The sequence below is a fragment of the Anabrus simplex genome, chromosome 1 (genome assembly GCF_040414725.1).
Source record: "Anabrus simplex isolate iqAnaSimp1 chromosome 1, ASM4041472v1, whole genome shotgun sequence".
In the NCBI taxonomy this organism is placed as follows: domain Eukaryota; kingdom Metazoa; phylum Arthropoda; class Insecta; order Orthoptera; family Tettigoniidae; genus Anabrus; species Anabrus simplex.
Genome location: NC_090265.1, coordinates 1,357,610,749 through 1,357,626,536, shown reverse-complemented (window position 1 = coordinate 1,357,626,536; position 15,788 = coordinate 1,357,610,749). Strand labels below are relative to the sequence as shown.

Sequence of the window (15,788 nt, the reverse complement as noted above, 5' to 3'; positions counted from 1 at the left end):
TAAGTGAACTTGTGCGAACTGCGTTTACCAATTATCAGCCAGATTAAAAAAAAAAGAACTAACAGCAAAAACGAACACTTGAAAAAGCACTTCTCGAAAGTAAAATTTCATTCCTTGCTCTGTACCTGGCAACATTGTTCTGTGTAGTGTAGAAAATAAATGTTCCTTCATTTGTTATAAAATGAAAATTGTGTCTTAATTTTATAAACCATTTTCAAAACATGCTCCCAATTTTGTCTCCTAAATTTTCGGCTCCCAAAATTAAGGGTAATGGCCACTCCTGTTATATACCATGTGATTCAGCCGCCCCTTCCAATGTAGATTTATGCAACTCAACAAACGTGGACACGATTGTAAGGTGGCTATTCCCCTGCAAGTGTACTGCATGGTATACTGATGTCCAGTGAGCATATTTTGCACACGATTCTGAACCCTACAACAGGGTATATCGTCCACCCGCAAAACAAGACGCCTTGAAACCATGTAACGACGTTCTTTGACCATTTAACTATTTTAATGTGTCTGCCTCGTGATCGGGTGTAACGAAGAGGGAAATCAATGCATAAAACTAGGTAATTAACTAATTAATGTCTTAAACACCGAACTAGATGGCGTATGTACTCTCCTCTCGTCGTACTAACAGCATGTACCTAGCAGTATAGAGTAGTGGATGTGGTTAGGCATTAGCCTAGCAATCGACGGAATATGCCATCGGCGGTTCGAATCCTGCATCGTTCAAATAGTTTAAGCAACGGTATGATGTTTGAATACGTAAACACGCATTTACCACCTTCAAACAGTAGAACGACGCTGTTATTTATCTTGTGCCCTGCGCTTACTCCGCTGGTTAGGGCCTGAATGTAATCTCTGCTTTCATTCGGCATGTTTTCAACAGACATGCTCGTCATTTATGGGGAAGCAAGATAAAACGCGTGCGAGGCACTACGTCTATACCAGGAACGGTATCCAGACTGGCGACACCCGTCAGCTACGACAATTCGCCGTGTTGAAAGGCGCCTAAGGACAACAGGCATGGTTTCCAAGCAGCCACCAGTCCACGATAGGCCCATTACATTGGGTGAAACAGAAGAGGCCTTTCTGGAGACAGCTCGTAATAATTCACACATCAGTACAAGAGCGATCGAACAACAGATGAACACAAGCCAGTCGTCCGTCTAGCGAATACTGCACGAACGTAAATTTCAACCGTCCCATCTTCACTGGGTGCGACAGGCAGCCCATCAAGTACCATGGGGAGTGAATGTGTGGTATGGAACTTTGGGGGATCGCCTGATTGGACCTTATTTCTTTGAGGCCCATTGGACGGGCCCACGCGACCTGCACTTTCTACGTCAGGAGCTTCCACTGCTGCTGGAAGATGTGACCTTGTACGATCGTTCGACGATGTGGTTGCAACAGGATGGAGCACCGCCACATTCGACTTTACCCGTTCGTAACCGTCTAAACAAGGAACTGCCAGGGAAATGGATAGTACAAGGAGACCCTGTTTCTTGGTCCTCCAGATCACCGGATTTAACCTATTAGTGCATAGCATCCGAAAAATCGGACGTCATAAAAATAAAATTGTATGATATTTATGCATGGTTTTAAGGCCGTGATACTTGCTTGTGCTTCAGAAAGGCTGTAGTTAACAAGAACCAAGAATACATCATCCTTACCATTCATTGTTGAATCACACTTATTGCGAGCATGGCGGCAAGATAGTACAGAGTTGTGAACAGTCGAAATGTTTATTTATGAATACAGATATTTCCAATAATTGTAAACTTTGATATGGACCATATTGTTGACACTCCCATGAATCTACTGACACACAAAGATGTCAATTATGTCTTATTATTAACGTGACAGAGGATTGCAAATATGGCTGTCCTGAAAATCGGACGCTTTGCACAGGGAGTCCTACTGTCTCAGACATTTGTATTCCCTTACTAGTTTGATGGTGAGTGAAATATTGGAAGTTGTGGAGCAAGAACCAACATTTGGAGAGGAGCAGCACATCAAACCTCCTAAATTCCTGATGAAGGTTGTGAAACGGTTGATGGTAATGGCAGATGAGTATGATGGTAACCTAATTATCTTGGTAGAAACCTACTTCTGAGTATATGTGAAGGGCAAATTGCTTCAACAAAATATAAAAAAGGGGAGGCTAGGCCCAATGGTGGTCAAAATATTACTGAAAATTAAAATATGGAACTGAAAAACCAAAAAACCGTGCAAAAGGAAGCTGTCATACGAAAATAAAGAGCTGGGAAGACTTGGGAGAAAGGAGTCGAGCTGCTCGACTAAGTGGTATGTTCCGAGCTGTCAGTGGAGAGATGGGGTGGAATGACATCAGTAGACGAATATGTTTGGTTGATGTCTTTAAAAGTAGGAAAGATCACAATATGAAGATAAAGGTGAAATTCAAGAGGACAAATTGGGGCAACTATTCGTTTATAGGAAGGGGAGTTAGGGATTAGAATAACTTACCAAGGGAGATGTTCAATAAATTTCCAATTTTCTTTGCGGTCATTTAAGAAAAGGCTAAGAAAATAGATAGGGAATCTGCCACCTGGGCTACTGCCCTAAATGCAGATCAGTAGTGATTGTTTGTGTGATTGATCAATTCTCACTGCTGGCTGATTATCACCATAAGCAATTTTGATTACCTGCAGTAACTAACTCTTAATTCCATAACGCCTCAGTACAGCTGGTGTAATATTCTGTGCTCATCTGTGAGCATGTTCTCTACAAAAACTAGAAGAACATACGTTACAAAGAATCTTACGTCTTGCTTATACTATAGCTCTTCCCCAAAGCGAAAAGACATTAAAGATGACGTAGATTTAAAAACTTGCACACTTACAAACCTCCGTGTTCACCCTAGCGCGTGCAATTCTTCAAGCTTATCATAATTTCAAATTAATAATTTTTTGATTTGTACATTAGTACCTACAGCAATGTGTAGTTTCTTTCCATTCTTAAGTTCATCTCGTATCCATGCCTCTTCAGGTCGTGAGCCATAATTTTGTTTAGGATCTTGCCAGATGCTCAAATCGGGGTCCAATAAATTTACCTGCCTTTGGCTGGAACAGTAAGGATTCAGTACACAATACAATACTCTCAGTCCGATAACAACTTACAATATCGCATCAGTATACTTGAAGTTTCATACAACTTAGCACAAATGCTGGCTTCAGGAACAGGAATTTCACGCATATAGTTCTTTGACGATGTGCATGGATTTGATTCAACCATATTCCAGTTACAGTTCACACACGAGAGTTAAGCTAAAATTTATCAGAAAAACTGCGTGTTTCTAAGGTTACAGCCAACCAATTATAACACTGATAACTTAATGTTGTGATCTATTAATAATGGTAAAGTAACAAAGTCTTGTACAGTAAGTTCACAGAGGTGTGAATATTGTAACACATGAACTCAATATATTTTGTAACAGTAGTTTCAAATGAAAACTCTTAACTTTATGAGAGACCACGGCCTGAAAATTGTTTTATCGAGGCAAGTGAGATTTCTGATGCCCGTTAGCCACTTCATTCCGGGACGAATTGATGTGATAGTCAGACGGAGACAGTTAGAAAATACTTTCTAATCCTTTATCCGACGATAACAAAATGGCTGAAGAGTTTCTTCATGGGAAGAACAAAGGAGTTCAAAATATGAGTTTTCCTCCGGATATCCTCATATTCGGGATAGTGCTTTCAACTATAACAACATTCATTTTGGAGGTAAGGTTTTGTCTGAGGATGAAGTAAGTTAATGTCCGCTATATTCTTAATCTTAGTAACTAAATCTGAATTTCTATCTTTAAGATAGGTAGAGCTCTCGAAACAAATGTAAATGCAATTTTTCCATTCCAGACCTCGCTCTTCAACGAAACTATTTGTGGCGACAGTACAATAAGCAAGGCCCTCATAGCAATAGCATTCCAAGTTTGAATATAGACATGCGTAGAGTATACATTCCCAACGACATGCTGAAGAGGAGTTGATCAAGTCAATAATAATAATAATAATAATAATAATAATAATAATAATAATAATAATTGTACTAAATTCCCGTGGAGCTGAGAGGAAAAGGCGCGTTAGGGTTGAAATGGTGGACCAAGCAAAATTTAAAGTTCAGGGAAGCCAATTAAAATTGAGAATTTTATATTTTCTTTCTCTTTTCAGCTGACTAACAATTTAACATTTCAATTACAATAAATAGACTATATAACAATTCAGTCAAATCAATCAATCAATCAATCAATCAATCAATCAATCAATCAATCAATCAATCAATCAATCAATCAATCAATCAATCAATCAATCAATCAATCAATCAATCAATCAATCAATCAATCAATCAAATCAATCAGTACTGATCTGCATTTAGGGCAATCGCCCAAGTGGCAGATTCCCTATCTGTTGTTTTCTTAGCCTTTTCTTAAATGATTTCAAAGAAATTGGAAATTTATTGAACATCTCATTTGGTAAGTTATTCCAATCCCTGACTCCCCTTCCTATAAATTAATATTTGCCACAATTTGTCCTCGTGAATTCCAACTTCATCTTCATATTGTGATCCTTCCTACTTTTAAAGACGCCACTCAAATTCGTCTACAAATGTCATTCCACTCTATCTCTCCACTGACAGCTCGGAACATAACACTTAGTCGAGTAGCTTGTCTTCTTTCTCCCAGTTCTTCCAAGCCCAATCTTTGAAATATTTTTGTAACGCTACTTTTTTGTTGGAAATCACCCAGAACAAATCGAGTTGCTTTTCTTTGGATTTTTTCCAGTTCTTGAATCAGGTAATCCTGGTGAGGGTCCCATACACTGGAACCATACTCTAGTTGGGGTCTTACCAGAGACTTATATGCACTCCCCTTTACATCCTTACTACAACCCCTGAATACCCTCATAACCATGTGCAGACATCTGTACACTTTATTTACAATTTCATTTATATGATTACCCCAAATAAAGATATTTCCTTATATTAACACCTAGATACTAACAATGATCCCCAAAAGGAACTTTCACACCGAGCTCGATAGCTGCAGTCGCTTAAGTGCGACCAGTATCCAGTATTCGGGAGATAGTAGGTTCGAACCCCACTGTCGGCAGCCCTGAAAATGGTTTTCCGTGTTTTCCCATTTTCACACCAGGCAAATGCTGGGGCTGTACCTTCATTAAGGCCACGGCCGCTTGCTTCCCACTCCTAGCCCTTTCCTGTCCCATCGTCGCCATAAGACCTATCTGTGTCGGTACGACGTAAAGCAACTAGCAAAAAAACTTTCACCACATCAACGCAGTAATTAAAACTTAGAGGACTTTTCCTATTTGTGAAACTCACAACCTGACTTTTAACCCCGTTTATCAACATACCATTGCCTGCTGTCCATCTCACAATATTATCGAGGTCACGTTGTAGTTGCTCACAATCTTGTAACTTATTTAATACTCTATACAGAATAACATCATCAGCAAAAAGCCTTAACTCTGATTCCACTTGTTTACTAATATCATTTATATATAGGCCTATAAGAAAACAAAGGTCCAATGAAGGCTTTGATGAATTCATCTCTTAATTATTACAGGGTCAGATAAAGCTTCGTCTACTCTAGTTATCTGAGATCTATTTTCTAGAAATATAGCAACCCATTCAGCCACTCTTTTGACTAGTCCAATTGCACTCATTTTTGCCAGTAGTCTCCCATGATCCACCCTATCAAATGCTTTAGACAGGTCAATCGCGATACAGTTCATTTGACCTCCTGAATCCAAGTTGTCTGCTATATCTTGCTGGAGTCCTACAAGTTAAGCTTCAGTGGAATAACCTTTCCTAAACCCGAACTGCCTTCTATCGAACCAGTTATTCATTTCGCAAACATGTCTAATGTAATCAGAAAGAATGCCTTCCCAAAGCTTACATGCAACGCATGTCAAACTTACTGGCCTGTAATTTTCAGCTTTATGTCTGTCACCCTTTCCTTTATACACAGGGGCTACTACAGCAAGTCTCCATTCATTTGGTATAGCTCCTTCGACCAAACAATAATCAGATAAGTATTCAGATATGGTACTATATCCCAACCCATTGTCTTTAGTATATCCCCAAAAATCTTATCAATTCCAGCCGCTTTTCTAGTTTTAATCTTTTGTATCTTATTGTAAATGTCATTGTTATCATATGTAAATTTCAATACTTCTTTAGCATTAGTCTCCTCCTCTATCTGGACATTATCTTTGTAACCAACAATCTTTACATACTGCTAACTGAATACTTCTGCCTTTTGAAGAACCTCACATACACACTCCCCTTGTTCATTAATTATTACTGGAATGTCCTTCTTGGGACCTGTTTCTAAAAGCTCAGGCAACAGCAATATTTAACGAAAGCTGAACTACATAACTTCATACCTAAGGAAAAGCTCAGAAGCTCTGAATACATTACGCCAGAGCACCTCGGAGGGAGGTGGTAATTCACATATTCAATGATCAGAAGTATCGAGTAGATTACAGTAAATAAGGGCGAAGACCCGAGCAAATACAAACATAGAAGCTTAGATACTTATCTGAAATATAATCAGCTCATCTTGACTTTTACAAATTCACACATGGTTACAATTACCCCGTTTATCAAACTATTCTTGAAACAATTAAGTAAAGAATCCGTAGCTCCTCACACCACTACACAGGTCGGGACTCAAATCTGGTTGTCCATTCGACAAAAGTAAATATTACAAAAGGCCTGGAAAGCAATATCACAAAAAAAAAAAAAAAAAAAAAAAAAAAAAAAAGGGGTAGCAACCCGTTTAAAGCACTCCAGAAAAGTTTACAGGTAGAACTAACTGAGCATAAGGCCCCACGAAACAATGGGTAATCCATTCTACAAGGTGACTAAGTTATAGAAAAGTTAAAAGGCCGAAAGAAGGATAATCAAATGTTTACAGAAAACTTAGTCACCAAATTCAAAGTTGAGAGGAAGTAAATGAGAGTACCGCAGCGTACTTCCTTATTTTTCACAAAGACTCATCAGGTTCTTGGAGACCGAAGACTGAGAAAGAAGCCTACGTAGAAGTTAGAGTTACCAGAAAGATCACACATATAAAATTTAACTTGAACGAAAATAGAAAATTACGGTACCTACATGTTAAAAAGGGTCGTAGAAATCTTCCTTAATTATACCTCGAAAGACAATTACGTAGTTGGTATTTCAAAGTGTCTCACTGGTTTTGCTGTGTGAGACGGCGCATTTTCATTTAACAAAAACACTTTGCCATGTCTTCTGGCCCATTCTGGTCGTCTTTCGAACAATGCGTGATTTAAATTAATCATTTGTTGTTGGCGATAGCGTTGCGCATTAACGGTTTCGCTGGGCTTCAAGAGTTCATAATACCGTTCTGGTCCCACCAGACACAAAGCATGGCGGAGAGGCAGTGACTTACATGATGTTCGCGTGTAATATTGTCGCTTAGAACTATTGAATAATCGGTAAGCTAATTCTAGGCTATATTTTACCGTCTGAAGCACCAGAGTGAAGCTGCTTAGTATTTTTGTAAGTGAGCGTGGTTTTAAATCTGCATTGTGGAGATTAGCGTACAGTAAAGGATCAATGAACACTGAAGTTAACATGGCGTCAGCGAAGGATGTAAGTGAAGATAGCTCCCGGTTCTCTTGCGAAATAATCGGGAGCTAAATGTGGTGTAAACAAGAAGCGAGTGAAGAATGGTATCCAGTGTGAAAAGTGTTTAATTTGATACCATTTTGAGTGTATATGTAGTGCTGGTTTTGATAAAAATGAAGATACTTGGACATGTGTGAGCTGTGGCGAGTGCAATTTGAATGGCGGTAACAAACCTAGGCCTACAACGGTCAACGAATCGCTGGCGTCTCACTCCTTGGAGGATGGAGGTAATGATGATGTACTTTTAATTCTCGCTTTATTGCAACAGGATTTACAAGCACTAAAAACGGAGAATGAGATTTTAAAGGAGAAGGTACGTTTACTGGAATCCAAAGTACCGGTACCAGTAAACACTCAGAACATACTAGTAGGTGGCTCCGTGAATTCTAGCGCGTGGTGTCAAGTTGCTTCAGATTCTAGGAGGAAAAGTGTACAGGTAAATAAGGACAACTTTGTAATTGATACCAAAAATAGATTTTTAGCCCTGAGGGAAGTAAGATACAAGCATGGACTTATCCGTATGGAAAGCAGTCAAACGTATCGCGCAAACTCCGTTACCATAAGCGGCAAAGTTAGGCCTAAAATCCCACACAGTGCACCGACGAAAGTGTCGAACATTCTTATATTTGGTGATAGCCAGGCGAGGGGAATTGCCAAGAAAATGAGCAATGAAGATATTGCAGCATCGGCCGTCATCTATCCTGGGTCCCCAATCAAGAAGATATTGGAAAACACGGAGCAGGCAGCAAGAAATCTCGGAAGTCGTGATCATCGGCGGGACGAACGATGTAGCTCACAAAGACGCTAAGAATGTCATTTCTGAACTTAAATGTACACTAGGTAAGCTGACTCACACTAACATCTTTGTAGTAAACGTGCCCCACAGGCATGATTTGACTAGAGACTCGTGTGTAAACATTGAAGTGGACAAAGTTAATACAGATATGGTTAAAATTTGTAAACATTTTCGTAATACCCAGGTAATTGAATGCAGCAGTTTCGAGAGACACTGTTACACAAAGCATGGCCTTCATCTAAACAATTTAGGTAAACGAATGAGCAAATATTGTTCTAGATTTTATTAATCTTAAGATATGTACTGTAAAAAAGGCAACTCCCTTGAGTTATAATACTGACCAGGAAAACTAGTAGAAAGCCAGCTGTACTTCAAGCTGGCTCAGTCAACTAGAAAATGAAACTCAGGAAAGTAAGGAATTTCAAGTTACCCAAGTGCAACAGTCAAGTTTTAGGGAAGAATGGGGGGAGGGGGGTCTTATATTGTTCTTGGTAAACTGTCAAGAGTGTAGTAAATAAACAATTAAAATTCAGTACATTGATGGAATCTTACGAGACTGATGTGTTGATAGGAGTGGAATTGTGGTTGAGAGAAGGGGCGGGTGATAGAGAAGTATTTCCAGAAGGGTATACAGTCTATCTAGAGACCGAGGAGTTAAAATGGGAGAGGGGGTGTTTATTCTGGTGAAGGAAATTTATTGTTCACATGAATGGTTTACCGATGAAAAGGATGAAATATTAGGAATAAAATTAGTTTGTGATAATATGAAGGAGGTGGGAATTATAGGAACATATAGGCCTGGAAGGGAGGAAAGAAACATGGAAATATTTGATAAAATAATAGATTATACTCATAAAAACAATAATAATGATATGGTAATAGTTGGGGTAGATCTAAACTTGCTTGAAGTTGAATGGAATGGAGCTGCAATTGAAGCCCATGAACAGAAACTGGCAAATAAGTTAATTTGGGAGGGAGGATATACACAAGTAGTACAAGAACTGACTCGTCTCAATAACTTACTAGATGTATTCTTGGTTAAACCATGGAAAATTGTTGATAAAACTGAGGTAATTGAAGGAATAGGTGACCATAAGGTTGTAATAATGGATGTAGGACTGGTACCAAAAAGGCTTAATAAGAGGGTCACACAAGACAAGAAATTGTACAGAAAAACTAAACGTGATGAATTTGGGACTTACCTTAAATCACAATTCAGTTGTTGGATAAGTGAAGGGAGTAATGTGGATACACTTTGGGCTAAATTTAAAGGAATCATTTGGGAAGGAGAGAAGAGATTTGTACCTGTTAAGAAGGGTAAAATGACCTCAGACCCTGTTTATTATACAAGGGAAATAAGAAAATTAAAAAGAAAATGTAGAATAGTAAGCAGGAAAATCAAAGAGGGTAGGGAGAGTAGAGAAACTAAAAAACAGCTAATGAGCAAACTGAATAGAGTGAAAAAGGAAGCAAAAGAGAATTATATGAATGACATACTTCAAGAGGGAAATGACCACAAAAGGAAATGGAAAAGGAATCAAAAAGGAAAAGCAAACCAAAATCCTACAATGTTGGGAGAAGGGGCTGAACACTATTCAACAGATACTGAGAAAGGGAATTCAGAGATTCAGTAGATGATTGTCAGGAGTTGGAAACCAAAACAGAAGATAGAGAGGGAGAGACACAGAGGGAAACAAGAAGCTTCTCATTCACAAATGAAGATATTTTCAGATAAATCCAGCTGCTTCAGTAAGGAAAAGCAGCAAGAAGTGATAAAATTACTGGGGAGGTATTAAAGACAATGGGGTGGTACATAGTGTCTTATTTAAAATTTCTCTTTGACTATGTCATAAATAATAGTGTAATACCAAAGGAATGGGAGGATCTATAATAATACCAATTTATACAGGAAAGGGTGGTAAAAGGAAACCAGAGAACTACAGACCAATCAGCCTGACCAGTATAGTTTGTTAAATACTGGAGAGTTTAATATCAAAGCACATCAGAGAGATATGTGATAATAAAAATTGGTTCATGAGGAGCCAGTATGGATTTAGAAAGAAATTTTCTTGAGAGGCACAACCGGTGGGATTTCAACAGGACATATCAGATCAGTTGGATTCAGGAGGCCAGTTAGATTGCATAGCCATAGATCTTTCCAAAGCCTTTGATTGGAGGGAATAGGATTGGGCATAAGGGTTACACGTTAGATAAAAACATTTCTAAATTCAAGGGTTCAGAAAGTCAAAGTAGGAAATAATGTATCGCAGGAAGATAAAGTTTGGAAGGGAATTGCACAAGGTAGTATAATTGGTCTGTTACTTTTCTTAATATACGCAAATGAATTAGGGAATAGTATAACATCAAAAATAAGATTGTATGCAGATGACATAATTATTTATAGGGAAATAAATAACATTGAGGATTGTTCAGAATTACAAAGGGACCTTGAGAATATCATTCAATGGGTTGAAGAAAATAATATGAAGGTTAATGGAGGCAAATCAACTGTTACAACATTTACAAACAGGAGTTTTAAAACTGAATTTGAATATACTTTGGATGAGGTAGTTATCCCAAAAAATGGCAAGTGCAAATACTTAGGTGTGAGATTTGAAAGTAATTTGCAGTGGAAGGGTCATGTGGATGACATTGTTGGGAAAGCATACAGATTGCTACATGTCATAATGAGGCTACTTAAAGGATGCAACAAAGAATTAAAAGAGAAAAGTTACTTAAGTATGGTTCGTCCATTATTGGAATATGCAAACAGTGTTTGGGATCCTCGCCAAGAATACCTAATAAAAGAAATAGATAGTGTGCAGAGGAAAGCAGCAAAATTTGTAACAGGGGATTTCAGGAGAAAGAGAAGTGTATCAGAAATGTTAAAGGAACTAGGGTGGGAAACTTTAAGTAAGAGAAGGGAGAAAACTAGACTTACAGAATTATATAGAGCCTATACAGGAGAAGCAGCATGGGGAGATATCCATGAGAGGCTTCAGTTGGAAAATAATTGTATCGGCAGGACTGACCACAAATATAAAATTAGAAGGAATTTTAGCAGAAACAATTGGGGTAAATTTTCATTCAATGGGAAGGGTGTAAAGGAGTGGAACAGTTTCCCAGGGGTAGTGTTCAATCCTTTTCCAAGATCTGTACAGATATTCAAGAAGAGAATAAACAGCAACAGGGAAAATAAATGAAATGTTAGAGGGCATTCGACCAGTGCAGTTTATTGTAAATAAAAAAATGTGTGTGAATAAATTAATTCCATCCCCTGGTCTAAAGAGTTTGGACAGCCAAAGTAGGGGATTGCCTGTAGGGGTGAAGTACACTGGGGACTTCGAGGGCCCTGGGACTGCTACGGTAGCTGTGAAGGCCCTTCAGGAACTCTGAAAAGTGGTGGCAAAAGGGGCTCTGGTTAAGACACAGCAGGTCATTATACTATTTAGGTTCCAAAAAAGGTAAAAAATAAATAAATAAATGCAATGTAAATTTTAATCTTATACCAGTTGTATACCGGTAGTTTTATTTGAAGTAATTCCACATACTGTATATGAGTTTACTATATTTGTAAGTACAGGAGATATTACAAGTAGAATTTTGTAAACAATATAAATTTATTCAGGATGAGCTGTGTGTTTAATAGAAAAAATTGTTAGTGTAAATTGTATAATATTGTATTCTAGGAAAATGTTCTTCTCTTGTTAATCTAAAATTTATTGCTGGACAGTAATGTATTTTAGTGTACCATTTGCCACCGAGATTGATACCTCATTTGCAAATAAAGAGATTTTGATTTGATTTTGACTAACATTATCCTGTTAGTAAACGATAATGGCCGCCTCTGTCGATGCAGGTCGGCAAGATTTTTCTGACACAGAATCTAAATAATGAAAATCAGCAAGTCATAAGTAACCTCATGAATCAACAGAATAAAGAAAGCACCATTCCAACCATACTGGCGAACCAGGTAACCTCATAACAACCTCTGTTACTGTTCCTAAAATAGTTAATCTCCTAACAACCCAAGGTTAAGTTACCGTACTCTGCAGCAATGCAATCCTATCCTACCAAAGCTAGTAACATCCGATTTGTCTCATGGATATCTAATGGAAGAATATGCATCACCTTGCAAGTCAACAGTGTGTTGAAGAATTAATTTCAAAATACCCCAAGATTCTCATAAATAGTTTTTCCTTGGAAATATGACCTCTCCTATCTAAACCAAATTTGCCCTGTGATTCCTAATAATGTTATTATAGAAGGTGAATTTCTCAAATTCAGCATTAAACCAATGTCAAAGGATCTCCTATTAGAGCAGGTCTAACAATCCATGGATTTTCTCACATTCTCAGTTTTCGGAGACAGACTTATGTTCAAACTGAAGACTTTAACAAACTTCCAGACTCGTTCCAAATCGAATATGAGGGTACCAGTTACTTGATATATTTATCCTCCAACACACCCAGCTGCTTCCTTTGTAAAACCGAGGGGCACTTAGCTGGAAACTGTCCTGATAATGATGAAATAATAAATAAATACACCTCATTAACTCCAAACAGTCATTCTCGTGGCAAGATCAATCTAACGGAATTTCCTCCTCAACTAGTACAGGATACACAAAGAATGAAAACAAACTCAAGAAAATACTATCTGTACTCCCTCACAAACTACTCTTCAGACAACAGCTACTTCTACAAGTCTTCAGTGTTCCCAAGACCAATGTTGTGGTCTTTTACCCCCAGTCGTAACTACTGTAACCTCTCCTATGGAATGTCCTCAAAACCCCTCATGTGTTCATCTTGCTGGATTAAAAAGGCCAATATCACTATCTAGCAGTGAAACTACAAACAGAAAAGACCTTGATTTTAAGAAACCTCCCCTAACAACTGAACATACAACAAGTGAACAAGGAGAGAATCACAAGAAAAAACAAACTTATAACAAACACCACAAACGATGGCTGTATACATGGATAAGACCTGGAAACACTGGAAGGTATCAAATAGACTTCATTATAATTAGGCAGAGATTCAGAAACCAGGTGCTGGATTGCAAAACTTTCCCAACAGTTGTATCAAGGTAAAGATGTAGATAATTTGGTTCTGGAACAAGAAGGGGTTGTTGATGCTGATGAAATGAGAGACCCAATTTTGAGGTCAGAGTTTGACAGAGCTGTGAGGGACCTAAATAGGAACAAGGCACCTGGAATTGAGGACATTCCTTCTGAATTACTGACTGCCTTAGGAGAAAGCAGCATGACAAGGTTATTCCATTTAGTGTGTAAGATGTATGAGACAGGAGATATCCCATCTGATTTCCGGCAGAATGTTGTTATACCTATTCCTAAGAAAGCCGGTGCTGACAGGTGTGAAAACTACTGCACCATTAGTTTAGTATCTCATGCCTGCAAAATTTTAACACGTATTATTTACAGAAGAATGGAAAAACAAGTTGAAGCTGAGTTGGGAGAAGATCAATTTGGCTTCAGAAGAAATATAGGAACATGTAAAGCAATCCTGACTTTATATCTGATCTTAGAGGATCGAATCAAGGAGGACAAGCCCACGTACATGGCATTCATAGATCTAGAAAAGGCATTCGATAATGTTGATTGGACCAAGCTATTTAAGATTCTGAAGGTGATTGGGATCAGATACTGAGAACAAAGAATTATCTACAATCTGTATAAAAATCAGTCTGCAGTGATAAGAATCGAGGGCTTTGAAAAAGAAGCAGCAATCCAGAAAGGAGTGAGGCAAGGCTGCAGTTTGTCACCCCTCCTCTTTAATGTTTACATAGAACAGGCAGTAAAGGAAATCAAAGAGGAATTTGGAAAGGGAATCACAATCCAAGGAGAGGAAATCAAAACCTTGAGGTTTGCCGATGATATTGTTATTCTATCTGAGACTGCAGAAGATCTCGAGAAGCTGCTGAATGGTATGGACGAAGTCTTGGGTAAGGAGTACAAGATGAAAATAAATAAGTCCAAAGCAAAAGTAATGGAGTGCAGTCGAATGAAGGCGGTGATGCAGGAAATATTAGATTAGGAAATGAAGTCTTAAAGGAAGTAGATGAATATTGTTACTTGGGTAGTAAAATAACTAACGATGGCAGAAGTAAGGAGGACATAAAATGCAGACTAGCACAAGCAAGGAAGAGCTTTCTTAAGAAAAGAAATTTGCTCACTTCAAACATTGATATCGGAATTAGAAAGATGTTTTTGAAGACTTTCGTGTGGAGCGTGGCATTGTATGGAAGTGAAACATGGACGATAAGTAACTCAGAAAGAAAGAGAATAGAAGCTTTTGAAATGTGGTGTTACAGAAGAATGCTGAAGGTGAGATGGATAGATCGAATCACGAATGAAGAGACACTGAATCGAATTGGTGAGAGGAGAATGATAGGACACATCTTAAGACACTCAGGACTTGTGCAGTTGGTTTTTGAAGGAAGTGTAGGTTGTAAGAACAGTAGGGGTAGAACAAGGTATGAATATGGCAAGCAGATTAGAGCAGATGTAGGATGCAGTAGTTATGTAGAAATGAAAAGGTTAGCACAGGATAGGGTGGCATGGAGAGGTGCATCAAACCAGTCTATGGACTGGTGACTCAAACAACAACAAGAAGCCAAAGATGGAGAAGGAAAGCACAACTATTAGTGATATGATGCCAATTAAGAAAGTTCTAGAAGCCAACCCTCTGTCCTTTCCCCTCAGTTACAAATCCAATCCTTTTCTTGAAAACAGTAGGCCTATTGGAGTTAATGACATAACCAACAATAACTTCCAATTGCACCCAAGATCTAGAGGGTTTAGCCCAAGCCCTTCCAAAACTATATCCATACTACACTGAAAAATCCATAAAGAACAGGAGTACACGAATAGTCAAGAAACTGCTTAAGGCTAGCAGTCAAAACCGATATAAAGCAATTAACAGCTTAGTTCCGGATTACTCCAGTGATGACTCTACTTCCCTCACATAATGATGATGATGATGATATTCCCTCTACACCTGTTTGTCATTCTTATGAATATAACATTACTTCAATGGAACCTCAACAGTTTTCGATCACAGCGAGAGTATTTACAACTTTTACTAAATAAACATCAGCTTTCAGTTGTTTGTCTACAAGAAACTCACTTTCAAGACAACTTTGTTTCCCATTTAAGACAGTTCAACGTACATTATACAAACCGAATTAATCCAAATCATGCAAGTTGAATGGGAAGCCAGCAGGTGATCAGCCAGCTAACATCAGTTCTCTCTCTGTTAACTCAAGGTAGATAATG

The 15,788-nt window shown here is 38.3% G+C and overlaps 1 protein-coding gene across 1 annotated transcript in view; it reads left to right on the top strand.

Moving 5' to 3' along the window:
- The window catches only part of LOC136859016 (death-associated protein kinase 1), a 1,193,585-nt gene that overhangs the window by 712,047 nt on the left and 465,750 nt on the right, over positions 1-15,788 (top strand). The gene's annotated exons all lie outside the window — the stretch shown is intronic.